Consider the following 15,927-nt stretch of genomic DNA (forward strand, 5'->3'; position numbering starts at 1 on the left):
CTGTAATGGCTAAGTAAACGAATGAGTAGTTTCTGGTGTTTACTGACGGCGAGAATAAATAATATTGGTACTTCTGCAAGTTATTACTAATACGGACAAGCCACAAGGTGTCAGTTTGCTTCGAAATATGATGGAGTACTCAGTCGGTGTTGTCTAATCTCTTAGATGGTCGGAAGAGAGAGAGATAGAGATAGAGAAAGAAAAATGAAAATCACAGTAAGTCTCTTTAAGCACTTCTTGCGAGTAAGCTATTTACGGACACGACCGGATATTCTAATCTCATTTTGTTGTTATCTTGTACGTAACAAGTACACAAAAACAGGTTTTTTTTAAAGGTGCTTCGCTTGAAAGGAACTGATCAGTAGTTCTGTCTGATCGCGTTATCTTGTTTTGCGTGCGAAAATGCTTTCAGATCGTACTTCTTAAACGTGTAATATTTAAGGATATTCTGCTTGAAAGTGTACTATAGAAATTCTTGGTCGGCTGAAAGTATTTTCCACCAATACAAGTCGACATACCGAGAAGATTATCTTTCTCCGAGGGTGTTCGTTTCCTATTTAGTCGCCTGTGTTTTAAAAATATTCCTTCACAGAACTCATCTGCGTGAGTCACCACCTATTGCGAGTTCATAAAAGTTTTATTAAGGTACTGACACTTCCTTCGAATAATTTTCTATTCTTCAATGCACTTCCGGTCTTCTACATAGCTTCGTATTTCATTAATTACAAAAAATAGTCTTATGCAAGTTCTGGTGTTTTGTCTTCCGAAGGTTCGATTAGAATTTTTGCTTCATGTATTTAAAATAGGTTTTTTTTTTTACGTCTCATGTCATGGTATTTCTGTTTCGCTTTATGAGAGATGCCAATAATGATTGAAACAAGAAAATTTAACGTTATTTTGATCATTATGTTCGTTTTGGAGGAAAGACTTCCAAATTTTCACCATTATTATTATTATTTTTTTTTTCTTTTTTTTTTTTTTTTGGAGGAGGGGGTCCATCACAGTCATCCTATTCGACTGGGTGGTTTTTATAGTGCGGGGTTCCGGGTTGCATCCTGCCTCCTTAGGAATCCATCACTTTTCTCACTGTGCGCGCTGTTCCTAGTAGCACACTTTTCAGCATGAGTCCTGGACCTATTTCGGCATCTAGTTTTTCCAGATTCCTTTTCAGGGATCTTGGGATCGTGCCTAGTGTTCCCATGATTATGGGTACAATTTCCACAGGCATATTCCATATCCTTCTTATTTCGATTTTCAGGTCTTGATATTCATCAATTTTTTCTCTTTCTTTCTCATCTATTCTGGTGTCCTTTGGTACTGCAACATCAGTGAGTGATACTTTCTTCTTCAAGAAGAAATTATTATTATTATTATTATTATTATTATTATTATTATTATTATTATTATTATTATTATTATTTCCAGTAACCTTGGATTGATTTGTTTTTTATATATTATTACTAATATTCTGAACCTGCTATTCATCAAGGGCGGTCTCAAATAGTCACGAATGGAGCTAAAGTAAAGAGTTATTGAGAATATTCCGTAGCATGGAGGCTGGGTAGGAAGAAACGTTAATATAATGTAATGAAACGGAATTCATGAATAACTGATTATTAGAACAAGTTTCATAAGTAACTGAAATGATAATCAGTTAATTAGCAACCGGAACTTCATTGTATTTTTAATAAAATGTATGGGGCACGCATATTTTCTTACGTTCTCTCTCTCTCTCTCTTTAAAAAAAACTAAATTAATTAATTTTTGCAGAAACATTGTCCTTGAAATTAGTGATTCACCAGCATTTGGCGAGAACCTTTTATTCTTATCTTTATTTCTCAATGACGTTTTTCATTCTGATGTTTAAAAATAGCCTTAACCATTATAACGTACGTCTGGTCCAAATATTATAAGAGGACAATTTTTGATCGTCACAGCATCGCCACACAGATTGATACAGTGATGATCTTAATTTAGTTGCAGATAGTAAATGTACGTTTCAAATCAAGCTGCCATTTTGCTTAAATATACACTTGCGCAATTACGTGTGCGGTCGTGTTTGTACTATACGTGTACGTAATGAGTAAAAAGCCACATTAATGTAAATGACAGAGAATATTTTTCAATATAAAAAAGGGTTAAAAAGTTGTTGGGAAGCTCTCGACCGTTTGCACGACGGTCGAAAGCTCCCCACCTCCCCCCACTTTTTTAAAACCCTTTTTGTATTTTGGAAAAATAAAGTCTCTAATTTACGTTATTGTGGCTTTTGACTCATTATATCCGGTCACAATATAGTGATGCACCATAGATACACGTAGGCTACATATTGTCATAGTGTGAAACATGTTACATAATTAAGGAATGGGAGGTTACACAGGAACTTCTTCCTGTTTGAACCTGGTCATGATTATGTAAACTTACGTAATTATATTTATTATATTTATACTTTGGTTACTTTATTATTTTTGAACACTAAAGAACGCTGATGTCTTTCTTCTGGGGATCTTCAAATTAATCATTGTTATATTTTTTTTATTTTGTTCGTCTGCGTTTTATCTCACGTCTTGAAAAACTGGAAGTTGGAAAATCTGGAAATGTGGAGCATAAATCGACATTGAGAATTAGAATAGAGACCTAATAATTAGCTTTCGGGGGAAATAGGCGTTGGACATAGACTATCTTTGGCAACTACTTTAGAAACATAACGTAAAAAATGCCTTTGGGAACTAATAAAGTAACGTCAATATTGTCTCTGAGAACGAGAAATGCAACGTAAACATTGACTTTGGGAACTAGGAACGTAAGGTAAATACTGACTCTGGCTATCGTAAATGTAACGCAAAAATCTCCTTCAGATGAATCTCGGAATTCTGACGTCACCTTTCCTGCTCATAATCACCACTGGAATCTCATCATCAGCTAGAATCATCAACGGCTCTGGAGAGAAAAGCGAGAGCGCCAAGGATATTAATCCTGCCCCGAGGAATGGGACTACAGATGTTGATGGGAGCGTTTTCGACGCGAACTTCTTCAGCGGGAGTGTTTTCGGGGACGATCTCTTTGCCGAGGCTTTCGTGAACGAAGTTGTTCTTCGTTACCTGAATGATGGTCCCCTAGGCATCGTGCATTCGTCATCAGGGTGTCGTTTCACGTTGAATTTTATAAGGTATGTTTTGTTCAAGACAATGTCAGCAGTGTTAAAAGATATATGTCTGTATGTCCGCAAACTGAACGTTGCTTGTATTCAGTAATGTCTTCAACTTTCATTATACTAAATTTGTACTGAAAAATCTACTAATCTGACAAATATTAACAAATATTAGAAAAATATTGCCAAGCCAACCGAAATTCTTTAGCTAAATGTGTAAAAGACTGAATTTGTATGAGGTTTCTTCATGATAAAAAACCTAATGATAAACAACAAGTTTCTTATCGAGAATAAACCCGACCTCGTCTTCAAGAGGCAATTCCCCAGGTTTATTTACCTTACTCATTTACATCTGAAATTCCCACTTGGTTTACTTTTTGCCTTATCTTGACGCCCTCGAGCCGCTTTGCATCAAGCAGTTGATTTTTTTTTTTTTTTGTAATTTATTAGAGAAAATATACAATATTTTACATTTTGAATAGTATTACAATCAGAATTTAAACAAAGTTAACTTAACTTTACCAAAAACAAATATATTTTATCGTACCATTCGGGTTGACAGATATTTTATCATGTACATCTTACAAATAATCTATGTATTTCAATGTTAATATTTTTCTGTAGTTACCCATATAAGATTTTATCAGTACATATCTATTTCTTATTATCCTTGATTTTATAAACAGTCTAATACTATCGTTTTCTTTTATTCCTGCTTTGTGGGCTAACCAAATCCCAACAACATAGTCACAAATCAAAATTACAGCGGTGTTCCTTTAGGCAAATGTGTGTCCTCCTTTCCAACCAGTAACCAATTTCAGGCGCATGAATCTCTCTCGTTCTCTCTCATATTCACGTCACCGCTCTTTTTAAAGGGACCTAGGCTATACAAGACTGAATAAGGTACTACTTCCTCATATTTTAAAATTTAAAAATATAAGGAGAGTCAGCATCTTCTAGACAGTCTCTGCATTTCTCAATAAAGAAAATAATAAACTCATATGTCTCTGTGCTCTCCAAAAAGGAACTTGTCTTTGCGCGGCCTACAGGCTACCGTCCTGGACATCGAAGGTATGGACGCAGTTGCTCGCAGTGACATCTTGCGGCGCCTTTGGGACGATGATTACGTGGCCTTATCGACGCTAGTCGTTGTTCATCTTGGATCTTCAGATGACAGCGGGTGGTTTAGGTAAAAGCACGGAAAATGAATGCACCTGGGTTGTGAAATGGAGAACAATGTCGGTATTTTAAAGTGTTTAATTTAGCGAATGTGTAAATTCATACGCTTTACTTTCTTCCAGTTTCCTGCAAGCTTTGAGGATGCACAGGGGGAAAGTGAAATGCCTGATTATCTTCGGTACGGAGGAGAATAGACAAATTCTCCAGCATGCGTCAGTCATGGACGTGCCCAAGGCATTGTATTTTGCCGTTGCTGACGAAGAGGCTTCTTTGAGTTCACGGTCTGGGAGAAACCCTGTGGCGAAAAAAAGAAGAGAAAAATCTTTAGATGGTATCTTTTATGATAATTTGTTTTATAATGGTGATACTAAGTAATATCTGTGCTGAAAAAGTCTTCAGCAGCAAAAATATTAATAGCATCGAAGTGTTTAACGTCCAGAATTAAGATTTTATTTGTACTGAGTTGAATCACCTTTGAATGCACAGAAGGCCTAAACTTCGTAAAACTTTCATGGAACAAAGTTTGCTGAAAGGATACCAAGTTTCAGGTACAATGAAATGGGTAACTGAAGCACGTTTTTTTAAATAAAAATATACAATTTTGTACCAAACCGCATTGACCTGTAGGTTAAAGACTATGTTTGTGTCTATTCAAAGTATATATCTGGTAATAATATTTCTTCATAGCAATTGCAAAATAGTTGTTTTTTATCTACTGTGTCTGACGGTGATGGGCAATGTCTCAGTTTTAGACAATAAACAGTACTGATCCAATGAAACTGAAGTAATGACAGACAGGGAAGAGTTTGACCTGGCAAGTGTGATTCATAAATTTACTTACAGCATTGCTAAAATACTCTTTATATGAGAAAGAAAAATATTATATATATATATATATATATATATATATATATATATATATATATATATATATATATATATATATATATATATATATATATATATATAATGGATCATCAATATAAACCACTGCGTCAGTAGTTACTACTGCAATTACAATAAGCATTATCATACGAACATGGAAATTTGGCAACAATACTGCAAGAAACAGTTATTCAATCTTGTTTTTCAAGAGAGCCAACATATTTACCCATTTGTCTGCTTTTCTTGCGTTGCATCTGGTGGATTTTGCGGTATTTAACCAAATCAAGGGACCTGAATAATTTCTCATTTTTCGGGCTTGTCTGTCCTTTAAACAGTTCTCATATTTTATGCATCGTAATATTGTGTTATTAGTGTGAATAAACATGCCCCATTATATAATATATATATATATATATATATATATATATATATATATATATATATATATATATATATATATATATATATTATATATATATGTATACATTTATATATACATATATATGTATATATATATAATGTATTATAAATTGTCATTATACTCTGTGTAGGGTCATACTCATTATGATTTCTAATTCGCTCATCCACAGGAAACGGGGGTGTTACGGACATCTACTGGCGATGCCTCTACTGTAATAATGGCGGCCCTGAAGTACGCCATTTGCTTAAGTGGGACACAAGAACATCGCTTGTAACGTCCAGTCTTTTCCCTGGTAAGGTGAATGCACAGTTAGGTACACTTTTTTAGACGGCCTCTGGTAAGGCTGAATGAACAGTTACGTCGACCACTCTGCTTACAGTGTGCACGCAACTTAGGCACCTCTGCAGGATCGAATTGTCGTTATTGTCCCTCTAAGGTGAAACACAATTACTTTCTTTATATTTAATTTCAGATGACTGGTAATAATTTCGTTTCCAGAAAACTTCAGTTTAAGAAGGAGGTTAAAAGAAGACGCGGTAACTTTTTAGACATTGTTGTTTCCAAAATCATATAGGACAGCCGAGTGTTTGGGAATACATAATTTTTCCCATCGTCAGGATTACTGATATATAGAATGACATGAAATTAAATGAAACAGTAAGAAAACTCTACTGACTGGCTAGATATAAAGTTTTTTAAAACAGTTATGACTGACAACACTTTAAAATGTATTTGTTTCTTAAAGTGTTGCCAATTGTAAGTGTTAAAACTTTATATTTAGTCAGTCAGTATCGTTTTCTTACTTAGTCATTTGGTTTCATGCCATTCTATAGATCAGCGACCTTAATGATGGGATATATTATGTATTCCTGAAACCTCGGCTCTCCTTCTATATGATTTTAGAAACAATAATGTCTGCAATGTTATCGCGCCTTCTGGTATCCTGTCCAACCTGGAATTGAAGTTTCTAGAAACGAAAACATAACCAGCTATCTGAAATTCTATGTAGAGAAAGTAACTCTACTTCACCCTAAAGGAATCGTATGGCTCTGTGGAAGTGGGACAGCAATTCGATCCAGCTGAGGTGACGAAGTTGCTTGCACACTATAAATTATGTATTCCCGCAGCTCGGCTGTGCTCCTGTACAAAAGTATACATTAGTTTTACCAGACCACTGAGCTGATTAACAGCTCTCCTAGGGCTGGCCCGAAGGATTAGACTTATTTTACGTGGCTAAGAACCAATTGGTTACTTAGCAACGGGACCTACAGCTTATTGTACAACTTCGCAAATAACGATGCCTACTTACCACGTCCTCTGGCCATACACTTCCTCCTTGGAATTTCAGGCATTCAGGGGTCTTTGAGAGAGCTAAAGGCAGGGCACAGACTAACGCCTGCTAATTCCTATTTCTTTTGAATTTCAGAGTATCCTTTGCTCAGCCTCAACGGCCACGAAGTCAAGATCTATGCCCTGACTTTTGTCCCGTACACAAGTTACGAGAAATCCGACGGCGAAGTTATCTTGCACGAAAACATCTTCGATACGAGCGTGATTACGGCTCTGTCGCGAGCTGCTAATTTTACGTAAGTTAAATATAATATTATACATACAATTCACACACACATATACGTACATATACACACATATATATGTGTGTATATATATGTATATACACACACACATATATATATATATACATATATACATATATATATTGTGTAAACAGAGAGAGAGAGAGGCCTTACGAAAGATACCTGGGTTCGATCCCTAGCGGACGGCAATTCTCTGCTGGGCCTTTTGTGTTTAATCTCATTTTGCCTCCGTTGACCTAAAGAGTAAATTATGTACCTGCTGATTAGAGGACTGTGGTGGGTCGCGGTCACGGACGGTAAGGGCGTGAGCCTAGCGCCCTCACTGTTGAAGACTCGCTGAGAACTGGAAGACTAAAAAAAAGCTTCTGGAGCCAACCATATTTCATATACATGTATATATATATATACATGTATATATACATACATACACGCACACATATATATTATATATACGCATAAACCTTCCCCCTTGAAGGAAACGAGCTCAAAAACACCCTGGTTCGAATTAGGGACTTTCGTAAAAATAAGAATGAAATCTCAACTATTATGTCTATTTATCAACTCCCGATCCCCTTCCCCTGCCGAGGCTAACCAGATCCGCTGAACAGCACCACCACTATGTTGTAAATATGCCTCACTGTAGTACAGCTTCTCAGTTCCAGAGGTCCTTTATTCCTCCTCACACTGTTGTACTGTGGAACAGCCTTCCAGAGGGCGTCGAGTAACTGAAACTTCAAAAGTTTAAGCGAAGATGCAATGCATTACGAGCCTAATGCTATTCTTGCATTTTAATACATCTTTATCTATTTATTAATTTGTTTTTTTTCTTTTTAATAAGTGGTATCTCTTCTTTCTGTATTTCCCTTTACGTTCTCTTGCTTCCTAATGGGCGCCATATTCTTTGGAAGTTTAAATTTCAAGTCAGTGGCCCCTTTGGTGGGCTTGTTCCGTATGGATAGGGTTCATCTTCTGGATAATAATAATAATAATAATAATAATAATAAAAATAATATGTGGGGAGCAGATCCTCTTTCAGGCAGGTCGTATTGAAAAGGATGGCTGTTCAGTAATAATAATAATAATAATAATAATAATAATAATAATAATAATAATAATAATAATAATAATTTATGAATATTTTTTTCACATGCACCGTGACTTCTTTTATATTCACGAACATAAAGCTACAAATGTCGTATAACGTCCAGTTCGCTCTACAGCGGGAATGTCACCGAAGGGGAATTGTAACTGATAAACGGCTTTTCCCCCCCTGGGAGATTCGAACGCCCTTGGATCGACATCGCAGTGGTTACCGTCCCAAAAATCGTCGATCCTCACCGCAGCACGTTCAAATCTCCCAGGTGCCGAACCGTTTATCGATCGTTATTGTCCTTCGGCGAGATTACACAAGCAGAGAGAATGGGATATTAAACGACATTTTTCGCTTAATGTTTGTGTATATTATGTCTATGTAATGAACACCCTAATCGTCAGCATTTCCTGTATTTAAGATATATGAACAAAGGCGGATGATTAATGACAGGGTTTTGAATTTTAAGATATTCACAAACCACGTAGATTTCTTTTTGATTTTGGGAGCGTTTCACGCAAGACGTTATTGCTACACGTTTCATGATTGTTTCATTCGCTTTTCTTTGTCTGTTGGTCCCTGTTGAATCCTGTTTGATGAGTTTCGCTTCTGTTGAATGATGAAGTTTCTCTCTGTTATATTGTGCTTCGCGTAGATCTGTGCTTACTGGTAAGTGAGTTACGTCAAGTATAGGCTATAACTAAACATGTGCTTTTCCCTTAGTACCTTTACGAACGTATTTGGTCAAAAATAGTATTTTCACCACTTTCTGTTTTTGAGTTTTGGTGGAAGTGTTAACAGGATTACTCAAGAACGGCTGAACGGAACTGAATTAAACCTAGCATAGACTTTGATCAAATGGCCTTCTCGCAATGGCAAACTTTATTTAAAGGTCGGCTAATAGCTTACATTTTGCAACAAAGAAAGCCGTTTCTATTTAGAGCCGATTTCTCCCCAAGTCATTCATCTTGGGAGGGTTACTCAATGAACTTACGTGCCAAGTCTCATCCATTCCTGCTCAACCGTTCTTGAGGTATCTTGCTAGTACCATAATGCTCTCACAAAGAGCTTTTGTTTTCTCTGCTCTTAATTTCTTGTTATTCTCGGTCTCTTCTGTTAAAGTCCCAATGCTTTTGCCTCATTACAGTTACGTCCTCCGCGAACCAGCCGACGGCAAGTTTGGAGAGAGCAGAAGGAACGGCACCTTGACGGGCATTCTGGGGCATCTGGCCCGAGAAGAAGGGGACATGTGCTTCATGATGGGGGATACTCCTGAGAGGAACCGATTCATGAGATTCTCTTCGCATTTCATAGACGTGGAATTCGACATCGTCACCCTGAAGCCTCGCTTGACCTCGCTTAAAATCGCTTTACTCCGACCTCTCGAAGGTGGCGTTCTTGATGCGCTATTCTTATGAAAAAATCAAAACGCGAGCGAATTTCAATCATTTTTTAATTTTATACGTTTGCTATACCCTTAGTCGCAGGAAGGAATAGCGTATACTCGAAGATTTCTTCTCTTGGGAACGATTGTAGCACCCTGCAGGATACTCGTTCTCAAAGAAATCATTTATGACTTCAAGTGCAGTAAATATGTGTTATGTGTTTATCATACCAAAAGTAGTGAAATGAAGGCCTGTACTTCTGTTAAAAGTTACAAGCCACCAGATATTGCTGATGTTTTCGTTTATCTTTCCCGTACTTTGTAGAATTATTTATTGAAAAATAAGGTCAGGTGTTTACTGGAAAAGAAGGTCAATGCATATAGTTGGCATTTCTGATAACGACCACTAATTTCAATAACTGAGTGGCGTAATATCTTTTATAAACATGAAAAGTACCAGTGCAGTTAGTACGTAAATAAACTCACGACAGCTGGGCGATACTTTTGGGACGATGGCAAAGTGTTTCATTTAGAGATGAAACTGACGAATAGCCTTTGAATGGAAGGGTAATTTAAAAAAATCAATGAACTTGTCCCGTTCAAAAAAAAAAAAAAAAAATTGGAGATAGTTATACCCTACTTTCAGTACATCAAATACTTTCTCGTGCTCTACATTTTTTGTTTAATTTTACTGTGACGAATAAACTTGGATTTCAAAGCTGAAGACCATCCGTGTAACGGACAGAAAAAAGATATATATTCCATATAGTAGGATAGGCCTATATGAATGTTTTCGTGTCGCTAAACTAAACCAACCTCTGACCTTCACTCGTTCCAGATTCTGTTTGGATGATGATCTTCTCTTCGGCTGTCGTGACCAGCTTCTTCATCTGGTTTCTGGAGATTCTGAGCTCTTGGGTGGCCTCTGGGGTCTGCGGACGCCACAGTATCACAGCCTCGCTGTTGTATGGCACCGGAGTCCTTTTAATGCAGGATTTTCCCGCTGGGGCACCGCGACACAGAGCCAGTCAGGTAGTTTATAAAGCTGTTAACTCTGGGAGAGAGTTCCTCATTGGACGGGTCGGTATCGTTCTCAGCTAGCACTCTCTAGGTCCCGCGCTCGATTCGCCGACCGGTCAATGAAGAATTAGAGGAATTTATTTCTGGTGATATAAAGATTTCTCGTTATGATGTGGTTCGGATTCCACAATGAGCTGTAGGTCCCGTTGCTAGGTAACCAGTTGGTTCTTAGCCACGTAAAATAAATCTAATCCTTCGGGCCAGCCCTAGGAGAGCTGTTAATCAGCTCAGTGGTCTGGTTAAACTAAGGTATACTTAACTTTACTCTGGAAGAAATAAAATAGAATTTTGCATTCAAACCAAGATAACTTATTTGCAAAACATTTTGCAAAAGGTAAGCAGCAGTCATCTACAGAATATGTAATTATTTTGAATGTTCTCATTATCTCAATTGTGACCAAGTGGTAACTCTAATACTCACAAGACTGCGTCTTTGTCTTATACCAAAACAATAATCTGAAAATGACGGAAACGACTCGTGTATTTCTTGAAGTTTTAAAAGAGGTTCTCAGAGTAGCAGCCTCTAGTAATCCAACAGGTGGAGAAAAAGTTAAGTATACCTTAGTTCAACCAGACCACTGAGCTGATTAAAAGCTCTCCTAGGGCTGGCCAGAACTCATTTTCCGTGGCTAAAACCAGTACCACAGCAACAAGTTCTACAACAATGGAAATCTTCTTCTTTATTATGCTGAGAAATGAACTTCTATCACAAGAAATAAATTCCTCTAATCCTTCATTGGCCGGCCATGCCATGTCTGGGTTGCCTGTTGTTGTGCTGTACTTTGTAGGTTTTTTGCACAATAAAGTGTTTCTCTCTCTTGTAGATCGTATACAGGACATGGCTGTTCTGTTGTCTGGTGCTGACCTCGGCATACCAGTCCGCTTTGGTAGCGCACCTATCAGTCAAAGACAGATCGCCGGCAATCAACTCCTTTGATGACCTCGTCAGTCAAGATGGCTGGACTTGGGCGGCAGAGAGGCAGTTTGAGTCTTACAGACCAGGCATCATACTTAAAAAGAGCACTGATGAAATCGCCAAGGAGATCATGTCCAAAATCAAGGTAAATTACTTCCTGTTTAATGATGTGTTGTCTTTGCTGGCTTGAAATTTAGATCATATTTGGACCTCCCTGATGGAACGATGTAATGTGAGCATTACTGACTCAGGGATGTTCAGTTAGCAAGATGAAAAATAGGCAGATAATGCCGTGTTTACAGGACTTGTGGCCGAATGGTTAATCTTGGAAGCATGCTTGCGTTGTAAATCTTTGACGGGTAATAGTCTAACACTCACAGATTGTAATGTATGCAGACTTGACATTTATCTAGGCGTATTCAAAACCTAAAAACTATTTTTAAGAATAATGATCAGTGCATTTTACAGAAACAAGACCCTGCCGAAGGCCTCCTTAATGTTCTTAAGGGCCACCACGCTTACTTAGGTTACAAATACACCGTTCTTTCCACCATATATGAGAACTTCACCATGAAGCACAGAGCACACCCATTCCACATTGCCCCTGTTTACAGAAGCACCACTGGATGGGGCTTCAGGTAAGTCTGAGCTCTTTCCCAAGGATTTAATCATCAGGGCAACTGGGTTCTGAATAGTAGAAGGATCCTTGTTTCTCTATTTTTGCGTTATCTTTGTAAGGAAAAGAAACATTGTATGGTCACTGGCAACACTGAAGTCCTCCAGAGCAGTACTAATAATGAACTTAGAAGGTCGATCTAAAAAGGTGTCATGTATCATTATAAAAAGATGTCATAGTCAAGCTGGACAGGTCCCTAACAGCAGAAACTGGTCTTTCTTGACATATTTACTTTCTTAGAGGAATGAACTTTGCACTGTTAGAAATTGCATTCAAGGTCTCCAGAACAGTACTTTGGGTGATATAAGAATAGATCATCATAAAAAGATGTCATAATCAGGCTGGACAGGTCCCTAACAGCAGAAACTGGTCTTTCTTGACATATTTACTTTCTTAGAAGAATGAACTTTGCACTGTTAGAAACTGCATTCAAGGTCTCCAGAACAGTACTTTGGGTGATGTAAGAATAGAATGTAACTAATTAAGCTGGTTCTTGAAAGCAAGATTTCCTTTTACTTTATCTGTCCATTGTTTTAAAGAAATGAAGCATTTGATCTCAAAAATTGCACAAAATCTTTATATAACTTTTTTTTTATGTGCAAATCACCAATAATGATACATTAAGATATGAGCTTTGCGACGCCGTAAACTTCACTGAACCTCTGCGTTCAGGTTTTGTCGTCCAGCTAAAAAATATTCACTCTAACACTGATCTATTTTTTCCTTGGAACTACAGGAAGAGCGGGCCTTTCGTAGATCGCTTCGATGAGGTCATCACCCACTTGTTCGAAATGGGATTCATAGAACTGTGGCTGAGACAGACCATGCGGGAAAAAGAAAAAGAGGGGAAGAAGAAGTTGTTCCAGTACCACCACATATATCATGAAGACGAGGTTTGTGATCGTCAAAGATTGAATACGTGGCACTATGAAATGATTGTAAGGAGAGAATGGGAAGTAAGAGGGAAGAAAGAGAATACGAAAGGAGGTGCAGTGAAAGGAATGAAAGAGGCTGCAGCTAGGGGCCGAAGGGACACTGCAAAGAACCTTAAGGAATGCCTACAGTGCATTCCATGAGGTGCACTGACGACACTACCTTCCTTATGGAGTTTCGCACGATAAGTTTTTCATTGTGAGGACTTAAAAATGCAAGGGTTATACGTCAAAATGATTGCAAAGGTTATATCAAAATAACTGCAAAGGTTATATCAAAATAACTGCAAAGGTTATCTCAAAATAACTACGAAGGTTATATCAAAATAATTACAAAGGTTATATCAAATAACTGCAAAGGTTATATCAAAATAACTTCAAAGGTTATATCAAAATAACTGCAATGGTTATATCAAAATAACTGCAAAGGTTATATCAAAATAACTGCAAAGGTTATATCAAAATAGTTGCAAAGGTTATATCAAAATAACTGCAAAGGTTATATCAAAATAACTGCAAAGGTTATATCAAAATAGTTGCAAAGGTTATATCAAAATAACTGCAAAGGTTATATCAAAATAATTGCAAAGGTTATATCAAAATAATTACAAACGATAGACGAATATTGTTTCACCCTGCACGTTGTGAGCTTTTCACCACTATTTTCCTTCTAAATTAACACCAGTTCATCATCTTACAAAAGTAGCTTCCACATAGTAAAATGGCCTTATGAGGGAAAGAAATAAAATGGAGAGGAGAAATCAACAACTGAATAACAATACAGATAAATCAACAAGCAAATAAATATATGCATGCATATGTGAACTACGGTGAAGACTCTGCTCAGAGTATCAGTGAATGCGATGTAAGTTTTGATTAATTTGTTAATCAATTTTTTTGCTTTTCTAATAACAGATCTCTTCTTTTCGTATTTCCTATTACTTTCTCTTCTTCTTATTATTAATAATAATAATCAGACGAAGTTTGATAACGCCTGAATTTTCCGCAGGACGAGAAGAACGTGACTCTTGCCATGGAACATCTGAAGGGGGCCTTCTTGATGCTGGTCTTCGGCCTTCTAGCCTCCCTCCTAACCTTCTTCGGGGAGGTAGTAATGGCAATTAGACAGCGAATAAAAGGAATCAACTAATTACAAAATGACGTTGAGGGGAGGATGTTGATGGGAAAACTTAGATCCCATATGAAATGTTTCACTTTGTATATCTTGCTGTTGATTGCACGTGATAGTCTGCCAGATAGGAAGTAGCTCATTGTATATTTTCTCACTATATATATATATATATATATATATATATATATATATATATATATATATATATATATATATATATATATATATATATATCTTACATACAAAGTGATTTTTCTGTATGTGTGTATGTTTGTGCGCTATAAATCCGAACCGCTTGACGATCTAGACAAAATGCTCAGCGGTGGCCATCATTTGACGGCCAACAGAGTAATAATTTGGTTTCAACCCATACCCCTTCCTTCCCTTTGTAAACATGTGGTAACCGCTTGACCGATGTAGACAAAATTTGGCACGTGGTCGTCATTTGACCCAACTTAGATAAGAGGGTAGGTTTTAAATATGTACCCCTTCCCCTTTTTATTCCCCCATCCGTCTTTCCCTTTCCCTTTGTAACTTATGTGGTAAATAAACTCTACGGGTTTATCATACCTCATTTCATGTACCCGATGTCATAGAAATGTATTATTGAAAAAGCTTTTCTTTCCTGTGACTGATAAGTGGGTGGGTGTGTTTAGGTTTATTGGGAGTGTGTGTTTAGGTTTAGTCGGGATGTGTTTAGGTTCAGCAGGGGGTGTGTTTAGGTTTAGTGGGGGATGTGTTTAGGTTTAGTGGGGTTGTATGTTTAGTTTTAGTCGGGATGTGTTTAGGTTTGGCAGAGGTGTGTTTAGGTTAAGTGAAGGATGTGTTTAGGTTTAGTGGGGTGTGTGTTTAGGTTTAGTTGGGATGTGTTAAGGTTTAGTTGGGATGTGTTTAGTTTTAGTAGGGGGGTGTGTTTAGGTTTAGTGGGGGATGTGTTTAAGTTTAGTAGAGGGTGTTTCAGTTAAGTGGGGGTTAAATGGGACAGTCACCATAAATATCTGGATAAATGGGACAGTCAGCAAAGAAATATTTGGATAAAAGGGACAGTTAGTACAGTAATTTCTGGATAAAAGTGACAGTCACCACAGTAATATCTGGATAAATGAGACAGTCAGAACAGTAATATTTGGATAAAAAGGACAGTCAACACAGTGATTCCTGGATAAAAGGGACAGTCAGTACAAGGAGGGGCAGGAAAATTTTTGTTAGTTCTGCAGAGTTTTCCCGGGCAGCACCTGGTTGGTCAGCTAGTATATATATATATATATATATATATATATACATATATATATGTGTGTGTGTGTGTGTATATGTATGTATGCATGTATATATATACATATATATTTATGCATATATACTCTCCTACACTTTTTGCTGTATGACCCATGATATTATCAAACTGTGGTTGCTAACACTTTCGGGAAGTTCTCTGCGCAAGAGCCCGTGCTTGCACTGGCCATCTTAATCTAAAAACAACAGCAAAAGGTGG

This window comes from Macrobrachium rosenbergii, chromosome 3 (assembly GCF_040412425.1).
Source record: "Macrobrachium rosenbergii isolate ZJJX-2024 chromosome 3, ASM4041242v1, whole genome shotgun sequence".
Taxonomy (NCBI): domain Eukaryota; kingdom Metazoa; phylum Arthropoda; class Malacostraca; order Decapoda; family Palaemonidae; genus Macrobrachium; species Macrobrachium rosenbergii.